This window comes from Idiotropiscis lumnitzeri, chromosome 14 (assembly GCF_059441095.1).
Source record: "Idiotropiscis lumnitzeri isolate Australia: NSW breed Sydney's pygmy pipehorse chromosome 14, RoL_Ilum_1.0, whole genome shotgun sequence".
In the NCBI taxonomy this organism is placed as follows: Eukaryota; Metazoa; Chordata; class Actinopteri; order Syngnathiformes; family Syngnathidae; genus Idiotropiscis; species Idiotropiscis lumnitzeri.
Genome location: NC_142404.1, coordinates 5,468,180 through 5,486,813, shown reverse-complemented (window position 1 = coordinate 5,486,813; position 18,634 = coordinate 5,468,180). Strand labels below are relative to the sequence as shown.

The window sequence follows — 18,634 nt, the reverse complement described above, 5'->3', positions numbered from 1 at the left end:
AGTCCAAACGATTGTTCATAATACAATATTAGTTATCCCATACAGATCTCTACCGTTGAGTGCTTGCGGAAAACACATTTCTAACCAAATAGTTTTTATTTCATTTCCTTTCAGTGTTGATCATTTCTATTTTATAATTCCATAATTTAACTAAACACCCTATTGTTTTTCAATCAAGCAAGTTTGTTCGGCTTTGATTTGCATTGTTTTAAGATCATTTCCTGTTTTTCGTACTTACTCGTTTTTGGCTGGTTGTGTTCATTGTTTATCCATTTTGATGAATGTAAGCACTTCTGTTGGTTTTTGTTCTTTCCCGTCTATCCTTGCATAGGAAAACGTTTATTTCTATAGTTCTCCATCTATTAGAACATTTTTATACTTGACGATTTTTCACGTTGAACTTTTTTTGATCTTTGACCTTTTTTTATAACTGCAACTTAAGATCTGTTTCTCGTGTTTACTGTGCCTCCTGGTTCAGTAAATGCTGGTCAATTACTCTATTTTATGAGGAATAAGGTCATGCTAACATGAAAAAAGAGTAAAGAAAAGTAGTATTCTATAACTATTCAATCCCTTTGAAAAGCTTCTAATTGAGTCCAGAATCTGTGTTCAAGCCACGGTAGAGGAAAATAAATGAAATGTTTTTTTTTGTAGTTGTTTTTTTTTCTATACTGGAGCAAAATGAACCGAAAACGATGAGCATTGAAGCAGTGACCTTGAGAAACATGCGGGCGGCGCTTTCAAAAGTGCCTGGGCATGTTTGCATGAGTGTAAAGACTGAGGACCTTTGGGATCAAGGTGGAGTAATAGAAAATAACTTTTAATGGTTTAGTGCAACAATACTGCTATGGGTGTGGGAATACTGCTCACATACATATATACATATACATATATATATATAAATATATATACATATATACATATACATATATACATATATATATACATATACATATATATATACATATACATATATACATATACATATATATATATATATATACTGTAATTCAGAAAGAATGGTTCAATTCATCAGTTCCATTTAAATCTGCTTGACTTCCAAGCACCATCTCTCATTCCTCACCATATCTCACACACACATTCTTCATTCCTTCTGAGAACATCCTGCTTGATGTGCCACAATGGAAAGGTACTGCGGATCAAATGTCAGGTCTCGTCTTAGTCTCATGGTGTCAAAATGTAAATATCACGATGAAGATGACTTTTTAAATACAATTTCTTACTCAACCAGGAAATTTTGGATCAAATACCTGTTGTGAATTTTTGACATTCAGGTCCTTTCAAGGGAGGAACATTCTACATTTACACATCATTCAGTCCACTTATCTGTTTCGTTGAAAGTCTACCAGAGGTTGTCGAAATAAAATGTGGTTTATCAATAAACATTTCACCCAAAACACGTTTTGTTCCACTTTGGATGAAAGCCAGCTTGTAATAGCTTGCGGGACCTGTCTGTCTGATACGCCATGCCAGCTAACACACGCAGAGATACTTGCTCCTTCTTGGCTTGCGTGAAGCATAGCCGTGACATAGCGCCGATGAAAGGCAAATCCGAATCAATATAGGCTGCCACTGGCGGTACCTGGATTCTGTTCCATGAAAAAAAATATCAAGGCGGAAAGCAAAGCGTGTGGATGTCTCAATTACAGGCAAAAAAAAAAATCATCATAAGCACTCGTGATACAGACAAATCAGTGGTAACTCGAATTGAGTAGCGAATTTTCCATTAAAAACTAACGCCAAATTAGTATTTCCAGACTGGAGTATCACCCTACTACATTCGAGAAAGAAAACACAGAAGCATTTATGAGAATATTTCTGTTAAACAGTCACTGAAGCCTAGCTAGACAGTTCATCAACACCTTTGTCTTTGTGACTTCATTGCTTGCTTCATGCCGTCGCAACGGTACATGAAGGAAGTTTGACCGATTGCACATTGGAGATGACTCCATGACACATTGGTTAGCTTAGTGATAGCGAGCTGCATGTGCGGCAAGTTGACATATTTAAAATTTGTCAGGACCAATACAAGACTAGATACAAAGGGGGGAGCACCAAATATTTATAAACCGTCACAATATTGCTCAGTCTGAGTTATCGTTTATGGGTCCAACAACTTAATTTAGTTTCAGTGTGTTATTAAATACTAGGCAGTAAAATGTTGTTCATTCACAGACCTCCTTCACTGAATGGTTGTCATGGAACAATGCCAATTTATTGTAATAGATTAGCATGTGTGGGTGTGTGTGTGTGTGTGCGCTTGAGTGTGTATATTCCTAACTTGACGAGATTGAAATGACGTGCTCAGATAAGAATGGACCTCCCTCATCATCTGAAGATTAATACGATATTAACAAATTGGCTCATAAACGAATATTAACACGTCCACCATTGAGACGCAGCATGCTAACGAGCTGGCGAGGGGGGCGGGGATTATGTCACCTTGAGCCGTCTCCTGTTGCACAGACTCCCCATGTTATCGACTTTAATAGGGCGTCTAGACGAAGAAATCCTGAAGCTAGAGACGCGGGCAGGTTGAATGACACAGGAGGGAAAATTTTAATCAATCAATGGACTAAACACTGACAATGCTAGCATTTCATATAAAATAATAAATTACGATACAATACAAAACAATAATAAACTGGAATAGCCAAGACACAAAACAAAGAAATGAAGTGAAACTTTATAAACCAATTACTTAAATGAGACAAAGATTAATGCTTTAAAACTTTTTCATGACATGACCTGCAACCGATACAAATAAATTTACTTTTTTTTTCTGGATTTTATCATGAAAACAACTAACAACAACTCATAAACAAGTGAACGTGTTAAATGAGATCCAGCACACACATGGCAGTTCCTGTGAAAATAATAATCATAAAGTTCAGATATTCCAAAAGGCTTTTCCTGACTTTTTTTTTTTTGCTTTCTAATAGAAACCTAAAAGTTTTGTGCTCATACTGACTGATATTTAGAACTGCTCATTATTCTCTCGACTTTGAGGACGGCCCGAGTTCTAGGTGAAGCAAAGCAGCTAAAGACCGATGCTACCACCACCCTCCATGCTTCACTGTAGGTATGGTTTTATTTCGGTGATGAAAAGTGTTTGGTTCCGCCACCATGCCTTTTGGAATTATGGTCAAAAAGCCATCGGACCAGAGCACATTTTCCCACGCGTTTGGGACTAATCACAAGGATTTTATTGAAATGCTCAATGTTCTCTTTTCATATAAAATGCATTAAACTTAGTATAAATTAACGGTTAATAAAAAAATCTCAGTGTAAGTGTGATAAAAGCCCAACAACATAGGAAACAATTATTGCACCACATTTTTATTTCCTGATTTTAGTATGGCCCTCTGAGGACTTGAAGAAGTGCAGCACGCCGAAACACTTAAGCGAGGAGTAGCGGTGCCGTGGTAACAAACAAGGATGGATGGGAAACGCATGCTTTTTGAGACAGGGCTGACAGGCCAAGGCAAAAATGGAGAGTGGCACAAAATAAATCAAGCGGGACTGCAAAGGAGTGTGAGTGAAATGTTTACGATAGCTTGGCATAATTGAGAGTGAGAGAGGTTGAGGGGAAATCCCCACTATCTGTCACAGAGACCTCAGCAAAACAGAGCAAACCACATTGCGCGTCAAATATGCACTCATTATTTGGTCATTATTATTAGAGTACATTGCTTTAATTAGCAACACACACCTGGGGGTTGCACACAGTCGACAGAAATGACAAAATGGCCGCCACCTGGCTAATGATGAGTGGATTCTACTGTTTAGCTCATTGTCCGCAAAGGCAATATTAAGCCGAATCCTATGTTTCCAGTATTATTGTTAAGAAAATTTGGGGGTTGGCCTCCCCTTTAAGGATATTTTAAATATCACATTATGTTTCTACCCGGAGTCATTGCAGTAAAGAATAAGAATAAAACAGGCTAAACCGTCAGCTGAGGAAAACATTGAATGGCAGGAAAAAAAGTAATACATCAGTGTATTACTGACACCTATTTATCGTATGAACATTAAAAGGAAGAGCAGGATCGTGCCACAGCAATGCCCGTGATTCTCTACCAGTCTTCTTTGAGAGCTTATCAGGTGTATTGTGGGAAAAATATTTATATGCGACAGAAAAAAAATTTGGTCACCAAACTATGATTAATTGCTCTTCCACTAGATGGATTTTGTGTGACATTTTGGTTTATTTTCCAATGTGAAATGCATGTCTTGGTTCAATAAATTTTGGGAAACACTCCTCTGCTCATTTTTGTCTGCCTGCTGCGGGCATCCATTAAGGTGTTGCTAACACATCTCTGAAGCACCTGCGCACGTGTAGAAAACAAGCCCCAATTCTATCCGGTAGTGCTGCATGTCCAATGGAGGAAGTTAGCAACTGACTCCTAACAAGATGCTTTCATCCATTTTCTCCCGACATGTTTTGTAGAAATCTGAGGGGCTCGGTGTTGTTTTAGTTGGTTTTAGTTAACTACAAATTCCAGAGCCACGTCAGGGGCTCAACTAATGGCATCTTTCACTGCCACCCGCTGCCTCGTTGTTGTAAGAACAAGGGCAGAGCGACATGGTGACCAGGGGTGGCCCAGTCCCCTGGCCACCGCACGCCTACAAGAACATTTTTAGATCTGTGACCTTCACATGGATGCAGTATTTTGAGATCAATTGATACTCTGCCAAGATAAATTTATGGTAACTGTATATTTACGAAAGACATTTACAATTAACATGCATGCAAACTGTTCAAGAATCTGTCTTTAGTAAATAATTTTAGATTTGTGCAGTGATTGCCAATCAAAATCGCTTCTTTCACACGACAGTAAGCAAACATGGCTGAGAAGTCGTCGTTTAACATATCAACCACAGTCAGGGTTTGAACGCATTTACCAATCTCGTCCAGCACATTGATAATAGAAGCAGAACAAACATTAGTTAAAAGCAACATTTACAATTGCGAAAAAGTGAGTGGTATTTGTATCGATGTGATTTTTAGACATGATTTCACTGAATGGGCCATCAATCACAGTATGTAAAATGGTGAGGTCCGTCGGAGACAATTGATCACTCTGATTGGTTGCTGGCCAACTATCAGTGCATGTGATTGAAGTTGACTGTGAGACAAGCAATACATCTAGTAAATTAAGCTCAGCAAAACCTTGCGTTTTACTTACAGTGCCATTTTTACAGAGAGGGATGCGAGCATGTGAATGTACACGTGTGCACACGCTCTCTGAACACCCGTCAGTGAACTGTTGTGTCACCCATGGCCACCCCACCGAAACTTCAACTTCAGCTAAGAACACAGGTGGAGACGTTGACAAGTGGACGAATTAGATTTGACATAGCTGTGAAGTTGATGAATTACAGATTACTAACAAGCCACTTATCGTGTTTGTTCGATGTGAAGTACAATACAAACGTCCCCCAAGCCGTCTGATCCTGTGGACTAATTTGAACTGTAAAGATAAAGATAAAGATGTCCTTTATTAGTCCCACAATGGGGAAATTTGAGGTGTTACAGCAGCAAAGATATAGATCACGTAGTTGCTCCACTTAGTGGAAAAGAGGGTGAATTAATTTGGTGAAGCGAAAAGAAAAAAAAAAAATTACAATAATTAACTATTTTGGGGCCCTTGTTGATTCTTCAAGTACATGAAATGTAAATCACGATTACTGACGTGCTGCCTTGTTTTTATAAGAACACAATTATCCTGCTGGCAGATCGGGCCGTTGGCCACAAAAACAAATTTGAAATTCCAGGTCATGCAGACAAACACACGAGTGATCTAATTAAACTTTGCCTTGTGTTCTATGCACACAAAAGATTCTGCAGAGACAGGAGCCTGACATCTAAAAGTCCAATAATGCAAACAGCATATTATTGATGCTAATATTAGTGTCTGTTTATGGAATTTTAAGTGTGTTCTTCAGGCGCTGTCTCTTTGGTAATCTAGCGGTGCGATCTATTGATTCTGTGTTAAGCTTTACTAGAACTGCTCCGCCGACTTGTTATCAGACCAAGGGAAGACTTGTTTTACAGTGTTTTTGTTTCCACTTGTGTGATATGAAGAATGCAAAGAAAAAAAATGACAAGACCGCAAAACATGATTCACAACAAGTATTATCTTCACCTTCCACCTACATTATTTGTCACAACTAGTGTTTTGTTGTTTTTACATCTAACATGCAATGCGTTTAACTTTTTCTTTGACACCAAAATGAATGCTTTAAAAAAAAAAAAACACAACACGTAATTTGCATCACAATTAATCTTCACGTTTCACAATTCTCGAGACTTAATGTGTAAACCCTGGGCCGAGGTTTCATTTAATTCTTGCAATTTGAAAACATGTTCCTAAAAGACGATGATGGCAATGCTTCACCATAAGCAGGCGGCCGAGTGCGCTAATTGATCCACACTAGTGAGTTGTTTTGAACCGATGTACTGAACAGTGACCTTCCTAACCCTCCATGTGGCCAGTTTGACTTCATGCTAATTAGCCTCCCATGTTCCCTCGAGCACTGCAGGCCGCGTTGCATGGAAGACCTCCATCATACATTACAAATTATTAGCCTTAGATGAGCGGTTATAAACCTGCACAGATGAACGCACAGTATGGAAATAAAACTGCCCGTGTCACCAATAATCCAGTCAGCACTCGTCTGATAATCTGGGCGATACGCTGACAGGTCATCAATAAAGTGCTTACAACTCTCTAGTGTCAAAGTGCAAAAGGTGAACTCTTGCTTTAGCCTGAGTGAGACCAACATAGCCGGAGAGACTACGACTAGAGAAGGATAAATGACAAAACCCATTACACTTTTTTTCGTCTTCTCTACAACACAGACGCTTTGGAAACCATTTACCCCATAGCAAATAATGTAAATCCACCAACTCCCTTGTAGGCAAGCATTAAAGCTCAGAACGAGACTTCATCTTTGCATATTTTCTTGAACTCTAAGCGGGGATATCATTTATAACATGACAACTGTGAGGTCGTTTAAATGCTTAGGTATTGTATGTTCTTCCGTGTTTGTTTGCAAGGGAGTTCAAATGCTGTTAACTGGTATGAAGTAAAGTAAATATTCTATTTTTATTGATGATGGGAAAAGAGAGGCATCCATTTTTCAAAAGAAGATGCAGCACCCTACAATTAATTGGGGCATGGCATCTATTAGAGCAGTGGTGTTTATCATACGGCCCGCGGGCCGGATCAGGGCCGCAAACGGGTTTAATCTGGCCCGCGAGAAAATTTTAAAATGCGAGAAAATGAATTGATTCAACCACATATTTTGATTGGGACTTTTTCCTGCCACAGATTAGAGCTTCATTGTATTTATTTATTGATTTGTTGTTCGGTCATACAATTCTGTGTTCTGTACAAAATGTCTACTTTTCTTTTATATCTTGCAATATATTTACAGTAGACTAGGACAGCTTGCAAATAGCGCTAATCTCCATATTGACGGCGATTACTTTTTGTTATAGTTAACATAGTAGTTTTTGTTATGTCACGCCCCCCCTACCAAGAAGAAAACTATTCACGCCCCCAATCGCCATTTTTTTAATGAACATGTTCTTTGTATATTGATGTTATATTGTCAATAAAATATCCCTTAACAAAGCTAAATTGATAAAAAAATATAATTTTGAGAACGATTATTGTGAGGATCTCGAAACTCAGTACTGGAAATATTGATAAGATGATAGATTTTTATTATATGTTTTTTTTTTTTTAACTTTATTAAGACTGTTCTGACTCGACGCAAGATAGCTTGGCGCGGTGCATTTAAGTAGCGGCGAAAGAAATCACTTCCGGGACAACGAGCGACAGGGCGATGCTTTTTTTTAATCAGTACTGCGTGAACTAGGGGCACAAACAGCTTTGACGAGCTCAAACTCGCGTTGATTGGTTGCCAACAGAAAACAAAGCAAGTACCTGACCTGGGTCTGCACTTACTGCATGCAAGCAGGCTAATAATGAAAGATAGTTTTTAGGAAGGTGTGACTTTTTTTTTTTGGTTTGTGTTGACACCACAGTCAGAAATGAAAGAGAACAACCACAACATAACTTGAAGGTGTGGTTGAAAACTAGTTAGGTTCTTTTCTTAACTGTACCAACAGGCCTGTAATTAATTGCAGAGAAAGCTCTCTGCCAACAAACACACTCTCACACAGATACGTAAATAATGTCACAGAAAGGTCAATGAATTGAAGTGAAATACATGTTATTCATGTCGTACTAATTACAGGACATGGAACCACCATGCATGACATCACATTTCATTTGAGTCTCACTTTTCCTTTTGGCTTATTGCATCACTTTTTCTTTAAGGAGAGAAGAAGAAAAGTAAACATTTTTTACTGGTGTCCAGCTTTTTTTATGAGGTGTCAGCAACTCTTTCTGAGATGATTACCGGTCATGTGAGTGACAAAGGAAAGTTTATTTTGGTAAGAGCCCCTGTATTGCCTTGATTTACGAGTCATAGTCATTCTAAGTCCATGTTCATAACTCAAATTACTTGTTTATAAAAACTATTCTCTTAGTGAAATTTATTGAAATGTTGTAAAATATAAATATGAAAACAAACTGGCTTAAACTGTCTTATGTAGTGTAACGATTTTATGTAATGCGGTTTTAAAGTGATGTGTGTAACTCTGAGGGGCGTGGCCTAGAGAGTCAAGCTGGCAATGTCTGGGTGTAAACCTGGGCCTACAAAGCTCCTTATGGGTGTGGTTATTCTCTATTTGTGTTTGAAGAGATGGAGTATACAATTTTTGTCACTATTCATTTTCACAAAACTATTCAGCCAATCAAAAATTACATAAAATTTTACCCTCTATTTGTTAAGCCTATTTGAGGGGGTGGTCTTGTCTCATGAAAATGAGCCAACGTTCACCCCACCTGCTTTGATGCTGCACCTATTGTTGATCAAAGTTCTATTTTACCAACCGTTTAGATTTCAGTCATGAAACATAACATTGTGAACTTGAGTGCACATAAAGTTAAATTGCTAACCAGCCAACCTCCATTACTTAGAGCAGTGGTTCTCAATCTTTTTTTAGTAATGTACCTCCTGTGAAATATTTTTTTCAGCCAAGTAGACCTTAACCAGCCCAAAAAATGTTTGGGTTAAAAAAAAATAATAATAAATAAATAAATATAAATAAATATAAATATAAATATATATATATATATGTAAATATAAATATATATATGTAAATATAAATATATATATGTGAATATATATATGTAAATATAAATATATATATATATATATATATATATATATATATATATATATATAAAAGGTTTTAAATGTGCCATCAGTGGCTGATTTATTTAAATGTAGAACCTTTGGTCCACCAAAAATAATCAACAAAGTGTCCTCTTTTGGATCATAGAAGAGCTCTATTATCAGGTCTTCAGCGATGGTGAATGGCTTCTTGGCTTTAGCTATGAGCAAAGACATCACATAAGAGGCTTCCGCTCCGCATCCTATCTTGAGATGATCTGAGTTTCCTCTTGTTACAACGTGACATGCATGTTTCGTCTTAATTGAATAACCTACTAAAAATAACATTTATTTTAAGACCTTATATTTTCCCGAAACATTTAATTAATTCAATAATTATTTTGAGAGCATTTTTGCATGATTGTTTTGTTTTAAAATCTCGCGTACCCCCTGAAGTTCCTTTAAGTGCCCCCAGGGGTACGCGCACCCCCCCATTTGAGAACCACTGACTTACGTATTTGTCCATTATGATGTTTGACTTCATTTCATTATTGGGTGACAGATGTTTGGGTTATGATTCCTCGTTCTTAAATACTGTTTTTTTAATTTTTTTAAATGTTACTTTTTGCAATAGTAAGCACACAAGCAGTGTTAACACAAATGAGTTTTGGTTAACATGAGTAGTAATTAGACCAGAGAGGATCAGCGAGAGAACTATTTCAGTGCCCTAATGATGTTTGTCTGGGCGGGGTCTAACCATGATAGCAAAGTGGAAATTATTTTAATTAGGCCTTGATTGAACATCAATAGAAGTCTATCACTCGGGTTTGTGTGTGTGTGTGCCTGTGCAGTTCACATCTGTCCTCCAATCCTCAAGTGAACATGACATTGAGCAGTCTGTACAAATGCACAAACCAAAGTTCCCCCACGCTCTTTGGACAACGCGTCGGCTTGATAGCGAACACAACCACGACGCACAAGATTTAAACAACTCATATTCATTGCATCCTCACAGGACAACAGAATTCAAACAGTTTAAAAAATGTAAAATAATAACAATAATCGAACATTTTCACTGGATTTAAAACAAAATTATTAATAATAGTAGTAATAAAAGATGACGACATATTGTAGCAACTCTTAGTGGATGGATGGATGATGCCGCATGTTATCTTGAAGTGTGCGGCTCCATTCATTGAGAATGAACAAGGCAGAGCAAAGACCTGTCGCTTTCTCTCCCACTGAATCTAAACGGTTGCTAAGGACCGGTTACTGTTTGTGTACACAGAGGGGAGGGAGTGAGCCGGGATTGCAGGAATGCAGGAATTTCATTAGTTCATCAGGGAAGGAAATGTCCGATCTGATTTGTCAGAACATTAATGTTCACATGACCTCCAGCTAACAAAATATATAACAAAAAAAAAAAGAAAAAACACATTGGTCAGGCAGAACTCGACCAAGCATGCTGAGATATTTTGTAATAAATGCAGCTTTGTAAGAATACGACACACTCAGTTATAGTCATACTTAAATGTTTTTTTTCCACGGCCTAGATGTGTCAGACAAACATTTGCTGCAATTAGCATTGGTTGATGACTGGTTAATGATAGAGTACAACCTCTTTGGTGGAGTACTTTGATAATAAGTGACGACATGCAAGGTGATGCGTGGAACTTGCCTCTTTGCATATGAATCTGAATGCTTGAAAAATTGGACATGTGAAGAAGCTCACCTTCCTTAAAAGTTACGACCACTTAAAATGTTTTAGCTTCAACGTATAAATGGGGGTTAACTTATTTGAACATGAATGGCAGTTAACGTTCAAATTTAACTTTCTTAAAATCCACCTTGAATAGTTCACTCAACACAACAGGTGTTATGATGATGATTTATGATGTTTGATCCTGGAACAGATGATATTTGGTGTAGAACGGACACGTAACGAAAGAGAATCACACATTATATAGTAAAACACCAAAATGTTCAGCCAAACCATAAAGTTCAGCCTAACAAGTTAGCTGCCTTTATGCTAGCATATAACGGACATTTTTTTTAACCTTTTGTAAATTTTTGTTTAAAAAGAACTGTTATATTGTTTACAGTGTACCACTACATTTTTGCAGTTTGGCATTCACAAATTTACCTAGTCGCAGATTTTGGGGAAATCCATCCTAATTTACTGGAATTAAATCACCATTTTCGGTTTTTGTGTTTAAAAAAAATGCATTATTTTACATGATTTGTTTTGTATTATAATAGTGTTTGGCTAACTGTAAGCAGCCATTATTTACAAAAGCTAACTAATTTGTATACTTGAATGATTATTACTATATATATATATATACATATATATATATATATACATATATATATATATATGTGTATATATATATGTGTATATATATATATATATATATATATATATATACATATATACATATATACATATATACATATATACATATATACATATATACATATATACATATATATATATATATATATATATATATATATATATATATATATATATATATATATATATACACATATATATATACACATATATATATATATAATGTATTTATATATTTTTATATATATTATATATAATATAACATTCATACTTAATTCCCATGCACAGTCAATAGATGTTGGCTGAAAAACATTATTCCTATTTCCTATAAGGCCTATGGATAAAATGTTTGAATCCAGTCGTTTTTTTATGATTATTGAAATTTGTCGGGTGAGACGCTGACCCACTAATGCGAGAGCCTATTACATCATCTCGCGCGTGTGCGTGGATGTGTCAGCTGTGCGTAGCATTAACCTCGGGGTGGATAGATCGGGGGAAACTCTAGAGACTGCATGTCGGCTTGTTTTGTCGTTTCCAGCTTCAGCCCAGAGGGCAACATACACATACACACGCACGCACACGCACACATCTGCCAGGTTGTCATCCTCTCCTCCTCCAGATCCACACAGACAGAGAGGGAGAGTGTGTATGAGATGGTGATGGTCGCAAGGACACAGTGAGATGTGTTTACACACACAAAGTGGGCGGGACAGGAAGTGATTTGTAGATAAACAGCTTGTCGTCTCTCAGTTGTCCTTGCCACACTATAACCTCAACTTTTCCTCCAAATCCTCTTTTATGCTTTGGTGTTTTAATTCCACGTCACGAGCGAGGGAGGAGTGAAGGTCAACTTTATAAACCCAACATAATTCGCATTACCGTCCTAATACAAGACCAAAACACTCTTTAATGCCAACCTCATTGTCCTGCAAACATGATTAAATATTGTCTCCTCACACACCTGGTTTATGTTTTTTTTTTTTTTTTTATGTCCACACGGACGCTAGTAGAACTGTCATTTGTCAGTTATATTAGCTATATTTATCGAATTTTCCGACCACTCCAGCAATTATTTTTCCCCCAAAAAAGAGACGGGCAAAAATGTCAAGAGGGGTCCTAATGTAAGCAAGATTCGTTCCCAGTTCACCATTTTTCTGATGATAGGTCGTTATTTGAGCCCGGAGCAACTGTGATCGCATTTTCAGTCGACGGAAGTGACAAAATGGATGCCCTCCAAAGATGGTGAAAAACGGGGAGATTTCATTGCGTAATTCATATTCCATAAACGCAATATCAATCAGAATGCCATGTTTCAACTAGTAGGCCTGCATAGAACAAATTCTTATAAAGAAATGTTTTGGGTTGTCTCTTTTAAGGATAGGAAACCTTGAGTGGCCAAGTCAGAGCCCGGACTTAAACCCTGCAGAAAATGTGTGGATTGGCTTGAAGACAACAGTACATTGCTGTTCTCTTCACAATTTGACTGAGCTTGAGCAATTCTGCAAGGAAGAATGGGCAAATATTCCCATTCTAGGATGTGCAAAGCTAATCACCACTTTATGTAAAGTGCTGTCCATGGAGTAAAAGTAAGTCATACAACAACGAACAACAAAACAAATTAATAATGAAGACAGTAAAAAGCACCAAAAATGTAAGTAAGAAAGTCAAATGCCGAGTCAATAGCCAAAGAATAAAAATGAGTTTTAAGAGTTTTAAAGAAGTTCAGAACCCAACAGTTAGCAACGAGGTCATTCCAAAGAGATGGACCGGCAACGCAAAAGACTCGATTTCCTCTGAGCCTCCACTTAGTCCTTGGTACATCGAGTAGCATCTGGTCCGCAGACCTAAGGCAGGTGTGTAAGTATGAAGGAGCCATTAAAAGATTTGAAAACAAATACCGTAATAAAATCTTGAAAATAACTCTATAAGCATACAGGGACCCAGTGAAGGGATGTTATTTGCTCCTTCTTACGAGTACCAGTCAAGAGGTGAGCAGCAGAATTTTGGACCAACTGGAGATGCTTGATGGAGGATCGTCTGACTTCAAAATAAAGTGCATTACAGTAATCCAGTCAAGATGTGACAAAGGGATGAATTACTGTTTCAAAGTGCTGTTGAGAAAGGAGAAATTTTACCTTAGCCAGCTGCCTAACCAGGACGACAGGATGAGAAATACAAGAGCCACTGGGAACAAACACCACAACTTCTGTTTTCTTTTCATTGAAATTCAAAAAAAAAATCTGTGCCTTCTAGGTCGTGACTTCCTCAAGACAAGACAAAAGCAAAACCCCACAAAGTATTAGATCAGAGGGCTGGTAACTTTTCCAACTGTATTATTTTGAATTTTCATCTTTTTATTCATTTTAAACAACTGTTGCCGTTGTTTTCATTATTTCAACGTTTAAATTATTTGCAAATAAACTGGAAAAAGATCATTTTTTAATGAGTTTTGATTTCAGGTTGTATGACAAATAAAGTAACTATTTTGCAGGGGTCTGATGATTTTCTATAGGCACTGGATTTAGTGCCACAGCATTCGAAGCAGCACTGAGGTCTACCAAGATGAAGAAGCAGAGAAGATTTCCAACTAAGTTCCAGGGAGATTTTCCACAAAGGAGAGAATATATCGGTTGCATTGTTGGATGCTGTTTGTTTACGTTGCTGCTACTGCTGCTGTGTGTGTGCGTTAAAGTAGAAGAAGTCTGAAGGTTTAAAAATACCTTGAAATCTATGCAAATATCTATTAGCCCATCTATGGCAATTTGCACAGGTTAGCATTAAGCTTGCAGACTTTGGAATGAATATGGGCTGGTCGAACATTTTGGTGGTTGAATATACATTGTTGAATTCTCATCATTCACGTGTCGACTGGGTGAAACAGTTTGGAGCAAGCCTGGTATCTATCACGCTATCTATGAGAGGGAGAGAGTAAAAACAGGTGCTAAGAAACTTTTTGAGAAGTGTGTTTTGACACTTTTAAATGTGTTTAAAGCACGTAGGAGGGGAAAGTTAAAAAATAAACACTATAAAAAAAAGTATAGCATTTGTTCTCTCCACATCACAGACTCTCACATCCCCAGCGATAAACTGTAGTATCTCATTTTAAAATGAAGAAAATCCATTTATACTTACTTTAACAACATATTTAACTTAAGTGTGTTAAAACATAATACTGTAATTGTTCTAAATATTTTATTTTCTGAATAGCCAAACACATGCAGTGAAATATTACAGCGTACCATTTGTAGGGATAATATCAACCAACCTTTGGAACATGATCGTGATAATCGATGAATGATTATTACCGATTTACAAAATGATGTCTATGATCAAGCTTGGAGGGTGAACTGCACTGTGTCATGTGTTAAATTTGCATGAAGCCAACCCGACATGCAAAATGTACATAATGTTGCGTCCTGTGATTATGTAAAGTGATGTCCTCATACATCACACAAGATGCTTTGTCCCGAACAGTCAACAGCTGTGATGAGCCCATGTGCTGCACCAGCAGCGGCATGACACCACCTCACAGTGGGCCCTCAGTGGCCACCATTGCTTTGCATGCACACACACGCACACACACACGCACGCACACACTGTCACTAGTGTTGAGCAATGTCCAGGAGTAAACAAATGATTGTTCTCTGCTTAGCACTGAGTGACAGGATATGAGAGTTTGACTGAATGCAACAAAGTCAGAAAAAGGAAATGGGGTACTTTAAACATTTACGGGAAAAGAAAAATAGGAACAAAAATAACTAAAACGTGCAAGCTAAGTTTTAAATGGAGTGATCAGAAGCACAGGCCATGAGAAAAGAAAAAATAAATAAATAAATACGCTCCACTAACAAACTGCCCACGTGTATTTCATATGCAATTCCAACTCCGATTGCATGCTTGTTGTTTTGATGATTTACTGCGTGCAAAAAAAAAAAAATTAGACTACGAAAGAAACATGTGTCAATGTTTTGTAAATTTCAAAGACATTTTAAAGCCGAGAACAATTTTTACGTACAGTATCTGCATTTCTAAACATTAAATACATTCAGGAGTATATAATCCTAAAATGTGTTTTGCCCCCCCCCCCCCCAAAAAAAAAGGAAAATCACCGACAACTTGAAGGCTTCAGTAAACATACAGGACATGTAAAAGATAATAATAATAATAATAATAATAATATTCCCTTTATTAGTCCCACAATGGGGAAATTCGAGATTCGAACCCAGGCCTCCTGGGGAGACTGGGTCCTGAACGCGGCGCCTTAGACCACTCGGCCATCCTGGCAGCCAAAAAAAATAAATAAATCAGGGGAGAGCGCGAACGCAGTCCCCCACTGTCAGAAATTGTGCAGTCGAGATTCCCACATTTGGGGAATTCGCAGGGGTCAGTACAGCCGGAGTGCAATGGCTGAGCCTCACCCTGGGTGAACCACCTTCGTGATCATGGTATCTCCCCTGCCAGGTAAGTATAATAATAATAATATAGTTTGCAAAGTACCTAACGAACGTGATTTTGAACACTGATGAGACTTTACTACTTTTCACATTACAATACTTTACAGTAGCGTAACTCCAGTCTTTGAGGGCACTTATCAACAATGTTTTAGATGTGAGAGACCTCCCTCCTCCAACACACCTGATTCAAACAATCAGCTCATCAGCAAGCACTGCAGAAGCAAGAAATTGTGGAAACAGCAATTTTATTTTGCAAAAAACTGTCATCGAAACATAGCTACTGAACAACAATTTAGCGCTTGATGAACCTCGCATACATGTATTCATAAACAACAAAAATATTTTATAGTCTTTTTTAAACCAAGCCAACAATGGGTTGGATAAAGTCTACACACCCTGGTTCAATTGGCATTTTTTTGTGATCTAAAAAACAAAACCAAAATAAACCTTGTAAAATGTTTTCCAGCAATAATGTGAACTCCTACAACACCATTGAAAAATGCAACTTTTCAAGAGAGGAAGTTTAATAAACAACAACAAAAAACTTGTGCACAGGGAGGGGGCTCTGTTCAGAATTAACCTATCACATTGAAACTCGTGTTCAAAGGAAAACAGTACATCTGCCATCATTTAAAGAAAAAAATTCAGTTGTTCTAGGAGGCTTTTCTGACTTTGTAATCACATTTTCCAGCACAATGCATCCATCGCAGAGAGCCACCAAAGCATCACAGGGGTCTGATTGGTCAAAGGGAGGAGAAGGGTACAAGACAATTTCCAAGACATCGCATGTGTCATGAAACACAGTGAAGTCATCAAGTTGAGAAAATATGGCACAAAAGTGTTGCAGAGAACTGGATGTCCCTCCAAAATTGAGGCTGAGAGAAACATCAGAGGAGTTGAAGGAATTTTTGCAAGTACTGGCTGTTTTGTAAAAACATGTCATGTGTCTGGTTTATGAGGTAGTGTGGTGAGATTGAAGTCGTATATTACGGAGAAAAAAAAATTAAAGACTGGCTACATTCTGCAAAAACACAATTGAAACTTCCCAAATGGAAAACGTGTTATGACCAGATGAAACCAAGGATGGACCGTTTTGCAAATATTCCAAAAGGTATGTTTGGCGCGTTAAAATTTTGCTCATCACAAAAATCAAATCAAATCAAATAACAGCATGGAGTAGAACATGTGGGTGGAAATTATTATAAAATAAAATAAAACAAAACAAAATAAAATAAAATAAAATGAATAACAGCATGGAGTAAAACATGGTGGTGGAAATTAGGGGCATCCGGATACAACTTTTTTTACTTCCAATAAGATACCGATATTGCGGCCTGGAGTACTGTCTGATACCGATATTGTCCGATACGATATCAGCAGGAATGATACATGTTTTAATCTATTTTTTACTATAAAAAATACATAAAAATAGTAAGTAACGGTGATATGAAAAAATATTACCCATTAATTGCAAACATTCGGGTTATATAAATTCAACCTCAAACATGAGAATGTACTGCACTTGAAAAAAATAAATGAAAAATAAATCAAAGCAGGGATCTAGACTGTTTTTGAACTGGTTGTAGATTGGCACGCCCAACTTTTTTTGCTTGGTTGCAACAGCACTAAAGTTCGAAAGATTTAGAACGACGTCGATGGGTGTTCACATCAGAGGTTTGGGGAGTAGACTGATAAAATCCGATACTGTTTTTTTGGCTGATATGGGACCCCAGTCCAATACAAAATATTAGATGGGGACAACCCTAATTGAAGCATCATTCTTTGAGTTTGAACAGCAGTTCAAAATAAGAGTCAGTGTTTCACTTGAGGGCTTTGCTAGAAAGATGAAGATAAAATAGAATGTCATCATCAAATCTGGCGATTTGAAGAGGCCTGAAGGTAATGTCCTTGCAATCTACGTAGGAGATTGAGGTGCCACCCTGTCCCGCCTCTGCAGACGTGAGTGGCCTCCCCGGCTGGAGCTCCACTGCTGAAATTTTTCCACCTACATGCGCTCGCCCGTACATGTGAAGGCGCGCTCCGAGCAGCCTCCCCTCATTGGCTGTGGCTTCGCTTTCAATTTTATTTTATTTTTTGAAGTAAACACACGCCCACTTTCTCTAAGCAGACAGCGGGACACCCAACAAGAATATCCGGGAAAGAGGCGCTATAAGCGGCCACATCGGCCTGGTCGCCGGCCTCCCCGGAGACAGACATTTCACTGCCGTTTGTCTGATCATCATTTCTCAGAGGACTGCCAGGCGAACGGGGTCAGTATAAAAGTGGATTGGCCCTTAGCTAAAGCAATGACATAATATTAGCATTAACGCACTAACGTTAGCTTTGTTGTCAAGCACGATAAGTACGTTTATTTTTTTATACAACAAAATACGTCTGACATGTTACACACATGACCAAGTGCATGGATGAATAGTAGTACATCAATGTTGTATAAAGATTGACATTTGACTCTGGATCAAGGATGTAAGGCTCCAATATATTCAAATTACTATTTACAGTTTCGTGGGTGGTGCACGCAGCACCTGGC

The 18,634-nt window shown here is 37.6% G+C and overlaps 1 protein-coding gene and 1 non-coding gene across 2 annotated transcripts in view; both read right to left on the bottom strand.

Annotated features, from left to right (window-relative positions):
• Positions 1-18,634, bottom strand: part of plcl1 (phospholipase C like 1) — a 79,860-nt gene that overhangs the window by 45,585 nt on the left and 15,641 nt on the right. The window lies entirely within an intron of this gene.
• LOC148323216 (U1 spliceosomal RNA) lies at positions 15,938-16,101 on the bottom strand. Its single transcript, XR_015846573.1, has one exon. It is a non-coding gene; the product is annotated as a U1 spliceosomal RNA (small nuclear RNA).